Raw genomic sequence first — 15,656 nt, forward strand, 5'->3', positions numbered from 1 at the left:
AGGCCTTCCTGGTTTCTAGGAAAGTTGGTCTGCACTTTTTTCTGCCAATTTTGTACACATGTTGGAAAGACTATTGGCAGGACTTGAACAGCAATGTCTCTCTTTAAAATAAACAAATAAAATAAAAACTCAATGTTAAAAAAAAAATTTTCAAACTGCGATAATTTACAACTATATCTGCATACATGACATTCATTTGTAAAATTGTGTTGAAAATAAATAAATAGTACACTGACAATGAAAGTGGAAACTGTCATTACCAACAGTATTTTTTTATAAAAAGGGACAATATCCACAATCTATACTTTTTGGCAATGATGGTAAAGTAATGAATTTTGGGCCGTATTAATTTATAACACTGTTTGCTTAATACCCATTACCTGCTGACATCATTTCAATGTTTTGAAGTAGTTCAAGAGCTTGTTTCTCTTTGCTGGCAAACTGTAGAATCTTATCCTTAAACAAAGGTACCCAATTTTCTGTGAGTTTTGAAGCACAGTCTGGATTCCAAATTAAAAAATCCTGGGATATCTAAAAAGAGCAAAAAGATAAGCATGACAAAAGAAGTTGTAATTTTTAAGAAGTTGTACAAAAAGGAAGATACCTACACTCTCGGAAAAAAAAGTACAATTTTGTACCAAAGAAGGTACAAACCCTTGTCACTGGGGCGGTACCTTTTATTGGTACAAAATTGTACCTTAATGTGAAGTAACAAATTTCTACAGGTGCTAGATACAGTTTTAAAATACTGACGCTTACTTTCAAAATGCATACACCAAAGTGGACGCAGCAGACCATAAGATGAAATAAGTCTAGCATAATGAATTAGATAATGACACTTGGGTGTGATGATGTCAAATACATCTTTTAACTCTTGTAAGAACTCTTTCACTTTCAAATCAAGAATCGGGAGGCTTTCTCTTTTCACTCTAGGAGCCATAACAGTATCTGCAATTTCTCGACATAGAAGATTAACATTCCAATATTCAGAATTGGGTGGAATGCGATGTGCAATCAAAAAAGGTAAAAGCCTAAATAAGCACCATTTTTGTGAGGCTGATCCTGAGATGCTAGAATTGTGTAAAATATTCTCAGAAAGCTGGGATGGTTTGTTTGCTCTATCATTTTGACCTATTGAGAATTGACTCAATTCAGCATTTACTTCCTGTATAGTCACATGCTTTTCTCTATGTGCTTTACATAAAACTAGTTTGACTACTAAAGGTATTACGCCTTCTAATAAGTCGTGCATAATATCTGGTGGCAGTCCTTTTGTCACATCAAAGTAACTTAGTTCATCAAATGGACAGATTCTCTGAACACCATATACTGCACTGTTGGTAGGATTTTCCTTTATAGACTCTAAATGATATTTGTGGACTTCTGAAGTTCTGAGAATGAATTTATCTTCACTGAAAAACTCATTTTTATTTGAGTGGGTTGCCAGACAGTATCTGCATATTCGTCCTGAGTTAAAGGACATGCTAAATCCACCAATCATGTGAGCAGACAAATTGTCCCCAGAGACAGAAGCCAAAGCAGCACGCACATTGAATGTCTTATTACTGAACATCAAATCAAAGCCATCAGTTGACAGTAATTTTAAATCATCCAACAGAGGTTTCAGAATAATGTCCATGTGCTGCTTATACAAAGAATGCTTACTGAGTAATGCAAGGTGGATATGCTTTAGCTGAGACCTGCGTTTTACACCTATATTGCCAACACTATAGTAAATAGCACAGAGTTTGTGTTTGTTTCTTTTGGAACCAAGCGGATTGACCACTTCAAACTCATCTTCATAAAAGTGCAGGCGCAATGCAGCTGGATGTTTGGAAAAGAATGGATGTTCCTTTAAGTACTTTCCGTCATTGTAGTCCCTCAGCACATGCTCATCCCTAGGCTGAATGTTTTGTTCATGTATTGAGTCCCATACATCCTCATGGCTGCAGTACTTTTTGAGCACATCAATGATGGGAACATAAGCAAAATTTCCAATCACATGACCATTAACATCCCTAACAGTATGCTGCACAGGTTCTATCATGTCCAAATGAGAAATACAGTATTCTTTGAACAAATGTTCAGAGTCTATTACCTTACAGGCCTCAGCAAAAAAGTCAAATGATTGTAAATGCCCTACAACTTTTGGAATTTCTTCAATATTAAAACCATTTTGCTTTAGATGGTAAGAAAGCAATGAATCGTAGTTTTCTTTGAAGAAACTTAACAGAAACTTGACATCTTGCAAGATTTCTTGCTGAACAGACTGCGGTAGGACATTTTTTTTCTCTGCATTTCTATACAAAAGGAAACCAGATTTCCTCTGAAATTAGTCAAAAGATCGTTCATATCCAGCATAACATCTTCAGGAGTATCCTCTGCAGTGTCAGTGTTGACTTCATTGTCACAAATGTCAACTTCATCCTCTCCAGTGACGTTGTTATGACTTGGCCAAATGTGAGTTCTTTGTTTTCTATATACATGATGCCTGAAAGACTTGTATTTGAAAAAGTAATTTTGACATCCATCAAGAGCATGAGCATGAATCAATCCTACATGTTTGATTAGTTTCACTACAGTAAAATGTCTGCGTGAACACTTTGGACATGCATAGGGTCGCGGCATCCTCTCAGTCTAAGATAAAAGATTAATAATCCTGATGACAGCAGTTGGCAATGGTTTGTCACCAGGTGCAGTTACCTTCAACACATGCCTTTGGAGAAAGAGTAGTGTGTTCCTGTTGTACAAGGGATATGCAAGGTTGAATACAAAATACGTGCAAAAAGCAGAGAGAACACCGTCCTCCACCCCAACTGCTGGGCAAACTTCAGATCCCTCCATTTTCACAGTGCTGAAAATTCTCTTCTCGCTGAAGACCTGTTTGATGCAAACATCAAAAGTAAATCTGGATTAAAATCATGTTCCCAATGACTAATTACAACTTATCTACACTTAAGCCAGAATAGTTTTTATATTATCTTACTTTTAGGGATGCACCGAATAAATTCAGGGCCAAAACTTCTAGATGCACTTGGCCGAAAACCGAAAATTACTTTTTAAATACAATTATTAATTTCTTGTTTTTAAAAATATATATATTTTTGTATAACTGTATTATTAAAAGACTTTAATTAAATTCAATTATTCAATGATTCTGAATTTAAAACATACAAGCCAATAAATGAAAATAATTTTCGATAGTCGAAATTTCGGGGCATCCCTACTTTCTTTAGATTCTTTGCATTAAATACCTGTCTGATTGTGACATAATCGTCCAAGTTCTCTCTGAAAATCACCGGAAGTAAAACCAGAGCAGCACGAAAATCCATATCTAAAAAGACATTGAATAGGTATTAGGGGTGTAACAGTTCAAATTGCTCACGGTTCGGTTTGTATCATGGTTTTAAGGGTCATGGTTTCGATACATGTCATGTTCAGAGAAAAAGTCTGACAAAAAATAAATAAATCAAACTACAAGCAACTGCACAAATAAATACAATAAAGCAAAGACACAAATAAAATAAACCGTGCTTTTCAGGTTTTTCTGGTAATTATTTTGGGTAGTGGAACTGTTTCACACTATTTTTCTTCAACAAACCATATTATTGTTACAAACCATTATTGTTACCGGTGCTCAGCTGCAACACCGGTTACATCACTTACCCAATGTTCTTATGGTAATAAAAGTAATTTAGTTCAGTTACAGAACAAACACTACAATTAAAAATGTGAACGTTTTACTCTCGAATTAGTGATTTAACATCCCACCCCCAGGCAGCTTATAGCAGGTATAAAGACGTACAATATTCAATTTGTATTTTCAATACAAGCTGTCTAAACGGAAAACATGCATAGCACAAAGACTCTCTGCAACAGCTTCTCTTCTGGCATCCATGTAATGTGCTTCTATAACGGATTTCCCCTTAGCCAAACTCAAAACATTGGACAATTTTGCTGAAGGAATCCTGGAAACACCGGCTTAAATTTACGGCATGCATTCGACCCATTTCCTGGAATAACTGAAATACGAAAAGAAAAAAAAACAATTAATTTAAATTAATGTTATTTCTTTTCTCACCATAGTATAAAGCAACAGTTCACACACCATGCTCTAATGGGAACTTTCAAAAGCTTGTTCCCACATTGAGAAATTGTGTCGTTTACACAAAAATATTGTTTTCACTTAAGCAGCATTTATGCACAGCTATTGTGAATGGGCTTCTCTCATGCACTCTTGAATGTTCAAAGGAGAGCAGGGTTTTTCCTGCAGAGAGAATTACGAGGCGGCCGCCTAAGTCAAATTTCGTGCTGGATCTCGACAAAACTGGGACAGACAGTCACATTCTCAGAATTTTGTTTTAATAAAAACATAACATTTCAATTAATCAAGGATGGATGACAAATAAATCATAATGCGTTGAGTTTAATAAAGACATGGAACTCTCATCACTGTAAAACGCAAAGAACGTGCGACACTTACTTTCTTTTTCAACAACGTAATTCTCTTCAGGGAAAAACATTCAAGGAAAACATATCAGGGCTCGATAATAACGCTCGTCTGTGACACATGAGTTTTTTTAAGGGACAAGTGAAAGAGAATTGTACTTGCCTGACCAGACAAATGCCCTGATTTAAAGAATTTTCAATATAAAAAAAATTAAATAACTTGGGAATCACCGAAAACGCGATGATTCTGATTTAATTTAATGTAAGTGGCGATTAATGAATTTATCTTTAAAATGTAAAAAAAAAAAAAATCTTCCGGGAGGTGCATGTCCACAAACCCCCCAACCCATCCCCCCACCCCCCCAGAGGTACCAAGCTCCACCCACAAAAATACTGTGGGAAACACAGTACTGTATGGTAAAAAGTAAAATATTCACTTTTTTTTTTTTGCACAAGTAACATGGACAAAAATTTTTATGCTTTCAGAATTGTTTTTAAAGTAATAATCAGCTGCCATTGTATGGAAATCAGTAAACAATATGTATAAGCTTTTTTTTTTTTTTTTTACTTACAACTGAAGGGGTCTTAAGGAAGGGATATTTTTTACAAATTTCTGCAGTAGGAATGCCATTGGATATTTCCCTCCTCCTCCAAGCAAATGTTTGTTTCATTTTTTCATCCACTATTAAAGCATCTGGTTGGATCTTCTTGTACTGGTCCTGTAAGGTCTTCACATGGGCATTGCTTGAAATAGCATCCTCACCAATAGAAGACACACAGTCTTCGTCTGCCTATAATGCAAAACACATGTAATGACAAGATTACAGGTTTCAAGATTTAGTCATATATAATCTGAGTGAATTATTCCTTTGATGAAAGACTACAGTTTAAAGCTGTAGATTCTAAACATTTATTTTAGAGTTTTATATTGTGATGTATCACTGCTAGACATTGCTTACCACAGATCTGCTGGTTCTCTGACAACTAGCCTCTTTTTCTCCAGGTTTCTTTACATTGTGACCATATTTCATTTTAATCTTTTTTACCTCCTCTTCGTTAACAAGTGGGGACCTTTCAGTTTTAAATGTTCTTTTCAGGGACATGTGCCAGGTATGCTCTTGTAAAAAAACAAACAAATGATGTCAAGCTGAAGTTAGTGTTTTCTGGGAAGGCAGTTAAAATGTGCCATACTAATCGATGGTTGACAAAAAGCCAAATAGCAGTATTGTTAAAGGGTCATGAAACAGTAAACTAAATCTGAGTTTCAATTGTAAAAGTAAATAGTGAATTTTGATTAGGGCTGCACAATTAATCTAATTTTCAATCGCGATTACGATTATGGATGCCATGATTACGTAATTGATACCATATTAAAGCTGGTTTCAAGCCCTTTTGAAATCTGTTTTTATTTCTTACATTGTTTGTTGGTAACACTTTATGGTTATCTTAAGTCGGCTGATCGCTATGATTTTCAGGAACGGAATTTTGAGAAAACAGGTTTAATTAACTGTCACATCCTGCTAGCGGGACGATTGGCGCTCTTATTTATTGCCTTTTTTTCATATCACATTTTAGTAATCATCATAGATAAGGAATCATTCGAAAGCTTACGAACTCAAAATTCATCATGTGAAAACCGTTTTTGAAATTGGACGATTGAGCAAGGCGAGCAAGTCCCCGTGAACCGGAAGTTACAACAAACGACTTATATATACACACATGTTGTTACCTTAGGCTTTGTTTTTAAAATATGGACATTCGTTTGGCTGTAATGCTCAGTCACAAAATAGTAAAAACAACATAAAAAAAAAATCGTGATAAAATTGTGAATTTCCTGGAAAAAATCGTGATATGATATTTTTGCCATATTGGCCACCCCCATTTCCAAGTGAAACGGAATATAGAAAAGAGGGTAGGGTTTTACTTTAGCACTCCTCCTCTCCATCTCTCACTATAGCAGACTAACAGTTTTAGGGGAGTTGCCACGCAACGATTGGTTGCTGATCAAAAAGGAAATTACCATATTTGGATCTGACAGCATTGTACAGAAGAGGGAGAGAGCTTTCTAACCGTGTCTGTGATGACAGGGAGCAGACAGAGATCATGGAGCAGCGGGATGATTTAGAAGGCCAACTTTTGTTGAATTTATGAGAAATCTACAGACGCAAATAGACAAAGTGTAATAAAATAAAGACCTAAATGTGTATGTGACTGTATGTGGACTTTTTTACACCACAAGTCTGAAAGAAGACATGTTATTAAAAGACAAATATCCCAAAATCTCAAAATTGACCAGTGGAAAAAAAAAGCGTGTCTCACTTTTAAGAGAAAGTCTCTTCAGCTTGCCATTATAAATCGCTATTTTTTTTGCACTGAACTAGTGAATATTGCCATAACAGAATTTTCAAAAAAAAAAAAATTTAAACTGTAGCGAGAACCAACTGGTGCTTAAACAGCAGGTTTCATGACCTTTTAAGCATGTCTATAAATTACATTAATGTCTAAAAAATAAATATTAAACATTTGACTTACATATCCATTTCCCTCTGCATCTTTCAGGAAAGGGTATTTGGAGATAAAAGCCTTGACTGCGCAAACATAGTCACTGTTTGAAGGATATCTATCAGAAGATTAAAAAAAAGTGTGCAAATTTACTACAAATGTTTACCAGGGTTTGGAATTTAAAAAACAAAATAGTGTTTATTAAACTTACGGTGTGTGCTGAGCCATAGTCTCGTGCAGCACTCGTACAATTTTATGCCGGTAAGTGCTCATCTTATGACATGGTTCTTTGTTATCCATTTTTAACTGAACATCCTTTGGGAATTTTAGTAGTGAGAAGACAAGAGGAAATGGGTCTGGAATTCTTTGCTCTTGGCTGTTTAGGCAGAGGAATGACGCAGAATAGAGATGAAACAGTATGAAATGTTCATATCATGATTATAGTGACCAAAATGATCTTTTAACAGCATAAGTTTACATGGACACCATCAGAATGAAATCAATACAATTGATGAATCCGAACAAGGTGTTTACATGAATGATAAATAAAAGTAATCGGGTTGATGTGCGCGTTTATATGTCACAAGTTTCAAATCGGATTTGATGTTTTGACATGCGCACACTGCACAAATACACAGAGTTTCCCGCTGTTCGCGCATAAATATTCTCCTCTATTGGTTATTTATTTGTTTTAAACAGCAGACGTAATATTAATTCGTCTCTGGTCATAATTTAGAGCAGATTAACCGTTTTGCCGTGCTGCTTATTGATCACGCAGGAAAAATGCCCCTCCCCGCGGCCAAAACCAGACGTCTGTGGATGAGAATCCAAAACAAGGACTGGTGGGATGTTGTCCTGCTTCACTTCACAGAGACGCGAGTGAAATGAGAATTTTAGAATGACGGGAAACTTATTAATATGACACTTTATTCAACACGAAGAACAGCTCGTTCCACGCGTCATACGTCATTACGCTATTTAACGTCATTGCACAGTCCTTTCAGTTTTCAATCCGATCAAGTGTTTACATGTTCTCTCGCTCGGATTACAAAAGGGATAAACCACCCATTTCAATCCGATCGAAATTTCATCCGGATCAAGCTAAATCGGATCGATTAAGGTGTTTACATGAAGGTTTTTTAGTCTGATTCATCAATTCAATTACAAGTGTCCATGTAAACGCAGCTATTGATAAAATGTTCTGGAATGTTCAAAAAGTACTCACATATACTGAAATCACTTCACAGAGTTGTATGTCGAAACCAACAAAAATTAGCAGCATTATGCACTTTTTGTAACATAAAATGATGGCCAGATTTTAAATAAACAAATTAATTAACCGACTTAATTCATGAACGTACTACTCGACCGTTAAAAAAGTACGTTCTATATAGTATGAATGTGGGTAGTATGAATGGAATTCGGACGTACTACATCCGCCATGTTGACATTGTCACGTGACATACGTCGTCACAACAGCGCGTAAATTTAAAGAGCCCAATCTACTGAGCGAACATGATATAAATTCGGTGATGTTTTTCGTTATTCTTACCGCTTTCGTCTGCGTTTTTACGTCGTTTGAATTAACAATTTAAAGCAGGCGTCAGTCAGCTGTTCGCAGATCACGCCTTCGTTGACAGCTTGTAAATCCTTTACTAAATATAAATTTATCTTTTAATTTTCTACCTCAGAATAACAGCAACTACATCTGTGAACAGAATGACAGCCTGATTTTATGTAAGGATATAAAGTAATTTATTGTAATAAATAAATACAAATAAAATTACACAAAAGGAACATAAATTAATTAATAAACTTGAATGAATGCTTAGACAAATACACACACACATATATAAACATAAATACATTATAGAAATATACACAGAAACACACACACATATACAAGCATCACAATATATACATAAATACATACATAATATATACATTATACAATATACACACATATAAATATATATATATAGATATAGATAGATAGATATATCAGCAAAAATGTGTAACCTATTGAAATTTTATTCTAAAAAACAAAAACTACATATTTACAGACTGCGAACAGCATCATACAGGCTGCTGTCACTGGCCTTTGACATCCAAGAGCTGCATGACATTGTGCACAGAAGGAGCAGGTCAGTCATGGGGATTTTGAGGAGGCTGATTGCCTTCTCCACCACAGATGACCTGGAGGCAGTGGAAGCAGCTTTTCTTCTGGTAGCTGGCACAATAGATGGCTGTCACATACAAACTGAACCACCAGCAAGTGAAGCCCAATGTTATTTCAACAGGAAGCGGTTTCATTGTGTTCAGCTGCAGGTCACCAGGAGGAGAAGTACCTTGATATCTTTGTTGAGTGTCCCGGGTCTGTGTATGATGCCAGGTTGCTGAAGAACAGCTCTATTTACACTGAAGGCCTGTATCCACCTGCAGGAAAACACATCCTGGGAGATGGTGGGTATCCTTGTTTGAGTGCACACATCTGCCTCATCACTCCATACAGAGAGCCTGAACAGAATCCTGCACAGGTTTGATTCAACACCAATGATGCTCGTGCACAGAACATTGTTGAGAGAGCCTTCAGGATGATGAAGACAAGCTGTGCTCCATCTTCTTCTTCTTCAAGGCCCTGGAAGTGAGTCCTGTCTTTGTGCAGATGTTGTTGCATGCTGTGCAGTGCTCCACAACCTCCGTCTTCTGAATGAGGACATTGCGGATCCACAAATTGTAGAGGATCATGACGATGATACACTGGAACCTCAAAACACAGAAGCCAGCACAGGAGAGCATGTGTGGGACAATCTGAGCACAGCTGTGTCACACCAGACGACTGTGTGCAGCTCTTCAAGAGCAGGATTACCTGTAGGACAATTGAACAGGTTAAGACTCTGCAAATCACTTCATGTTCTCATATTGCTATTGTTTAAGCTTGTGTAAGTTATGAAGGTAATTTTAAGACTGTCAAATCAAGATATACATATATTACTTATTTAAGAAATATACATACATATATATATATACTATAAATCACATAAATATGTAAAAATACACATGTAAATATTTAAATTTAAACATGTGTATTTATATATACACAAATATATTACACTCATAACCGGGAATTCATATTACAGTTATTAGAAATCTAGCAACATATCACATAACATATCATACCAACATATTTACTACAAGTTTAATTTTACAATATGTATTACTTCATCCCTGGGGTAAATTTTAGATTTCCACTGTTTTTCACTCATTTTTGATACCCAAATTTAAAGTCCTCATCTTGTACACATACAGTTACTGAACTGAAGCTGCTGAAGTTTATTTTCCTGACATTATTATAGAAACGTCTTAAGAAATTCCCTTTTGGTGTTGCTTTAAGCTCTATTATACTACTTTATGAAAATGTTAATGTGGTTTTGTCTGAAGCTTTGTGCTCTTATCCATGTAGAAATGAAAAATAAATAGAGAGAATATTTTAAATGTGACTTGGTGTATGGGTATTTCTCTAAAGTGTGGCACCCATTCTCAAGACAACATTCTTCAGATGTTAAGATGTTGTTGTTTAAAAAAAAACTGGAAACTGCTGCAAAATCAGTGTGCACACAACTGCTACAAAAGTTATTTGCTATTAAGCACTTTGCAACTGACAAAATAGCAACTGGAAATACCTGGAAATTCATATTATAATAAAAAAAACAGCATAAATCAGTGATGATCCTAACATAAATACATGTAAAGAGTGTGTGTAGTTAAGATAAATTTTAATTTATATACTTACTGACTTATGCTTTACAGTGAGTAGGGTTTCATCAGTGGATGAGAACAAGAGTGTATTCATCTGTAACATCAGAACTGGATTTACACATTACTGATGATTTATGATCAAACTGAGGCACCTATTAACAATAGTTTGCCATGTAAGTTATCCAACAATTTTTTATCAAAATATCAACACTAGTAAAATGTAAATGAACGTTAAAATGTTGTAACTTTCTCATTAAATTACTTAACGAGCCGTCTGATCGATACTGATTATTAAACATATTTTTAAACTCAATTTACAAAATAGTCTCATCAGTTTACAATGTGTAAAACTTTAACAAGTCAGTCGATTACTTGGATTATGTTAAACAAGTAACGTTACACTTTAACCACAATAAACAGCGTTTATCCATAAGGTACTTACACTTCAAAACAGCGGCGTCACGATTTTCCGTTATTTTCGAATATGAGTATGACGAGTCCTCTCCCGTGGCCTCATGGGATAGAGTAGTGTCCATCCTATGCATGCTACGGAATTCGGGCGGAAGTAGTAGGCCATCCGGGTACATTTCGCCTACTGTTTTTCGAATACTAAGAATTCGGACATACTACTTGCTTCGCATACTGTTTTTCGCCTACTATATAGTATGGAAGTATGCGATTTCGGACGCGGCCTAATACTTGCCTCAAAGCTGAAGGTGTAGTCAGACTTTCAGACAGTTCTTCACTCTGGTTCTCTTTAAGTTGTTGGATAAGTTTGATAAATTTAACTTGCTTCTTAAAAGACTTCTCAAAAAGTTGTGCTATCATGTGATCCGTGAGACCAGCACTGTTTCCCCATCAACTTCAAAATCTAAGAGTCAAAGAGACATTTGCTAATTTTCAAAAACCTTATTTAATATAATGAATGAAATGTATATGACTTATAGATAGGGCAGAATCAGGTAACGTTAATCACACTATTTTAAACACAGGGAAAGAGTGATGGGCAGACCACAAAGAACACACGTCACAAGTTTGTCTGGACTTTTGCAAGATTTTAACAGATCCGTTTGACGTAGGGTGTCGTGGGAATTCGTAAACGACAACGGGCGTCGGGACGCAAGATTCAATAGTTTCATCTCACATAGTGTGTCATAGTAGGCGACAACCAATGTCGCGTCTGCGATGCTTCACGACAGACATCACGACAAAAAGACTAGCATGTTTAATTTTTTAACGGTACTCCACGATGGTTCTGTCAAGAGTGAGTTGAGTGTGTGAGCGAGCAACAGTGAGTGTGTGTGTGCGCGAGTGAGTGAGCGACAGTGTGTGTGTGTGTGGGTGTGTGGGCGAGGGACAGTGTGTGTGTGTGTGTGTGTCGGCACGCGATGACTGGTCGGAAAGCAACGTGTAGTCTGACATGTTTCTTGTCCACAACACAAGATTTTAGGAGTCAAAATCGTGTAATCTGACACTGTGACTATCATAACAGACACAAAAATCTTGTAAATGAATCTGCATAACTTAATTTACCAGAATTGTAGCACACAAACTAAATCACTTTATACTATAAGCGGACGGTTAATAGCACTGGATTCATACATAAGCTAAATACACTTGCTAATGCCATGCTTAAATAGTTGTAACATTTTATACATTTTTGATTTGATTAAATATAAAACTCACCTTTGAATTTTCTCTTTTCTTCCTCTGAGAATTCGAGTCCGGCCTCTGTTAATTTTAATAGGAGTTCTTCTGACGACATCGACGACAAAGCCATGGTTGTCTGCTTCCCGCTCTCCGTTCTGTTTGAAAATTCTTTGGCCAATCAATGTCGTGTTGCAATGCCTAATGCCATATTGTGTATTGTAACGTAATATTAAAGTAATTAACTGCTTTAAAAATGTCAAAAAGTGTACACAAATGGCTAACAGCATTGCATGTTGTCGTATATGCTAAATTTACGTTGCTAATTTCGCTTTGAGTAGTTGAAACATTTAAATGGTTTGCCTCATGTACTAAATATAAACACAAATAGTCAAAACTCACCTTTACATTTCGTCTACGAACTATTTGATCATTAAAATCCACCTTCTTAATTTTTTAAGCTTTTAAGTCGAAAAAGACAAGAGGCAAAATGCCTGGACGTGTGTTTCAGAAGTGCTTCTTCCCGCTCTCCGTAATGACAGAGAAAATTCCGTAACGGCTGCAGCAGCGCCGCCGCTTTCGACCAATCAGTGTCTTGTTGCTATGCAAATTATTTAACACAGCAACCAATCGTGTATGAAACAGTAATTTGGTCGGATTGCAATGGAAAGCAAACGACAAATTGCGTGGATGCCAATGATAAATGTATTTCATCATGATTGTCTTTGAAAATATTTATTAAAAAACTGCATGAAGTATTTTGTTTTATAAATATCACAAAACCTGTTTCCTCGTGGTTTTCACATGTTTTTGGCACTATTTTTTCAGAACTGTTATGATAATGTACATTTAAGACAGTTGTATAAGCTCATTTAAATATTTTAATCTGTAAATTATTCATAACTTTACTATTTAATCATTTTCGTTCACAGAGATTGTATGCTATTTGCAAATATAATAAGGGAGCTGTCTATCAAGGTTGACAGGTATTCAATGTACCCTTGATGTGAGAACAATTTTGTACCTTCATTTCAGTTGTACCTTAAAAGGTACCAAACAGTATCATCAGAGGTCTTTCCTGTACCATTTAGGGTACAATTATTAAAAAGGTACAATACCGTTCTTCGAGGAACATTATTTGTATCACCGTGTACCTTTTTTTCTGAGAGTGTACCATGCCCAGAGTGTCAAGGAGACGTGGATACTCTTTGACTATTTCCATTATGGTCTTGGATCCATGGTCACGAATCCACTTTGCCCTTTGGATCACGGTCTCTTTCATGTAATGCTCAACCTGACTGGCTGGCCAGATATTATTTTTTAGCCACTCTGTCATTTGAGTCGCTCTTTCTGAGTCCAAATTTGACTCTGTTGTGAGAAACATAAAATCACATTAATTATCAATCTTGTTTAATAGGAGTGTAACAGTAAATGTATTCAAACTGAACCTTTTTGGTAAAGGACTTTCAGTTCAGTGCACATTTACCAAATGCAATCTTTGTTTTACATGTGGAACTTAAAATCAGAGTTCCCACATCCGACTGCAAGTTCGTTCAGCTATTGCCAGAGATTTTAATATAGGGAGATGTGAGGGTCTGAATTACTTACTACTGGAAAAGGGTAATGGCTAACTCTGGTCATGTGTGCCTTAATAACCATCACATTACAGCCTTGACGTCACTGAATTTCAGTCAGAGTTGTGTGACACTCAATCGCTGTTAACTGATACAATAGGAATGGATACGTTCTGTAAGCTGAATTCTACCGGTCTCAAAGTCAGTGACTCACAAGTCATGTCTCGCCCATCCATCGCCCAGAGGAACACTTACTTATATACCAGACAAAGACATACCCACATACCTGACAAAGTAAAACTGCTGCTGTATGTTGGGATTTCTGAAGAAATAGTTTTTTGTCTTCCTCTTCGGATCTTTTTGCGCACGTTTCAAAGACGCTCCTCCAGGAAGCCTGTGGCAGGTCTGTGAAATCTACCTGGACTGAACCATGCTTCCTTTTGTTTAAAAAATAAAATCACATTTAGAAAAAGATTTTGAAAATACAACACTGGCCCCACTTACATGATTACATGAATATCTTAAAGCAGTATTTCTCAGCCCTGTTTTTAATTTTTAATTTGTGATTATTTGTAAAAAAGTATCTGCTTGTTACACGGGTATTTTAACAAATTTAAAAAAAAATTAAAATGTATAGTCTAATTAATCTAAATGATAATAATAATTAAAAAAAGTAGATCAAAAATCATTTTGGAAATGGATTGTGACTCCCAGAATAGTAATTAGATTGTGAGATTCCCATATATATAGAAAATCTTAGACACTGTACGCACATATCCTTTACCCTGGCAATCCTTAAGGCATGGAAATTGTTGGAAAAATGACTTTTGTTGCTGCACTTGGACTAAAAGAATATTTTAATATTTAGATTTTTAACAATACTACATATGTACACTAAAAAAATGTTTTTTTTAACATTAAATGTATTACTTAAATTTTCACTTACTTTTCTCCATAGCACTCAATTAGATGGGAGACCAAGATACGAACCATGGCTTGTCTTTCTTTAAGTGAAATGCAGTTATTTTTTTCAATGCTATCCACAATACCGCTGCCACAGGATGCTGATGCAAGGATGTCTCTTACATTCTAAAAACACGATGCACACATAAGAGGTTGTGTTAGACTTCATAAAAAATCTGTCATAATCTAGTATTACTCATTTTAATCTTCATATTTTAATTACGCTATAATAACAACATTTAATTGCTTGTATTTTTGTTCACATTTTCATTCAAACCAAAGACAAGCATATAGGCTCATGCATTTATTTATGATGAGAACAGATGAACAGAGACTGTTTCACTTTTCATGTTCAACTCCACACAGTGACAGCTGAGGCCAATAAAAACAAAATATGTAAAAAAGTACCAAAGTTTTGATGACATCGAGAAAATTTTTATGAAATCCCAGCAAATTGGGATTCATGTGGTTCTGAACCAGGGGATAAGAACTCGCTTATTAAATCTGGTGACATTTTCATGAAATTGTCCATAAGAAAACAATTGGAAGAAAAAATGTCAGATTCTGCATTTACAGCAGAACTGAATTACAAATGGACCAGAGTGAAAAGCAGTCCAGACAGCGTTCAAGACATATTTGTTGGTGAAATGTATAAAACAGTAGGTCCCCTGAATGATTCAAACCAATTCAACCTTTCACTTACATGGAATGTTGATGGTGTCCCTATTTTTAAGTCCTCTTCTTTTCACATTTGGCCAATCC

The 15,656-nt window shown here is 35.7% G+C and overlaps 1 long non-coding RNA gene across 1 annotated transcript; it reads right to left on the reverse strand.

The window, feature by feature from the left end:
• Positions 1 to 370: 370 nt before the first annotated feature.
• On the reverse strand, positions 371 to 15,014 carry LOC132098479 (uncharacterized). The gene is made up of 5 exons (XR_009422929.1): positions 14,878 to 15,014; positions 14,705 to 14,775; positions 14,218 to 14,368; positions 13,532 to 13,725; positions 371 to 531 (listed from the first exon to the last, which is right to left on the reverse strand). It is a non-coding gene; the product is annotated as an uncharacterized LOC132098479 (long non-coding RNA).
• Positions 15,015 to 15,656: the final 642 nt, after the last annotated feature.

Source organism: Carassius carassius, chromosome 22 (genome assembly GCF_963082965.1).
Source record: "Carassius carassius chromosome 22, fCarCar2.1, whole genome shotgun sequence".
Classification (NCBI taxonomy): domain Eukaryota; kingdom Metazoa; phylum Chordata; class Actinopteri; order Cypriniformes; family Cyprinidae; genus Carassius; species Carassius carassius.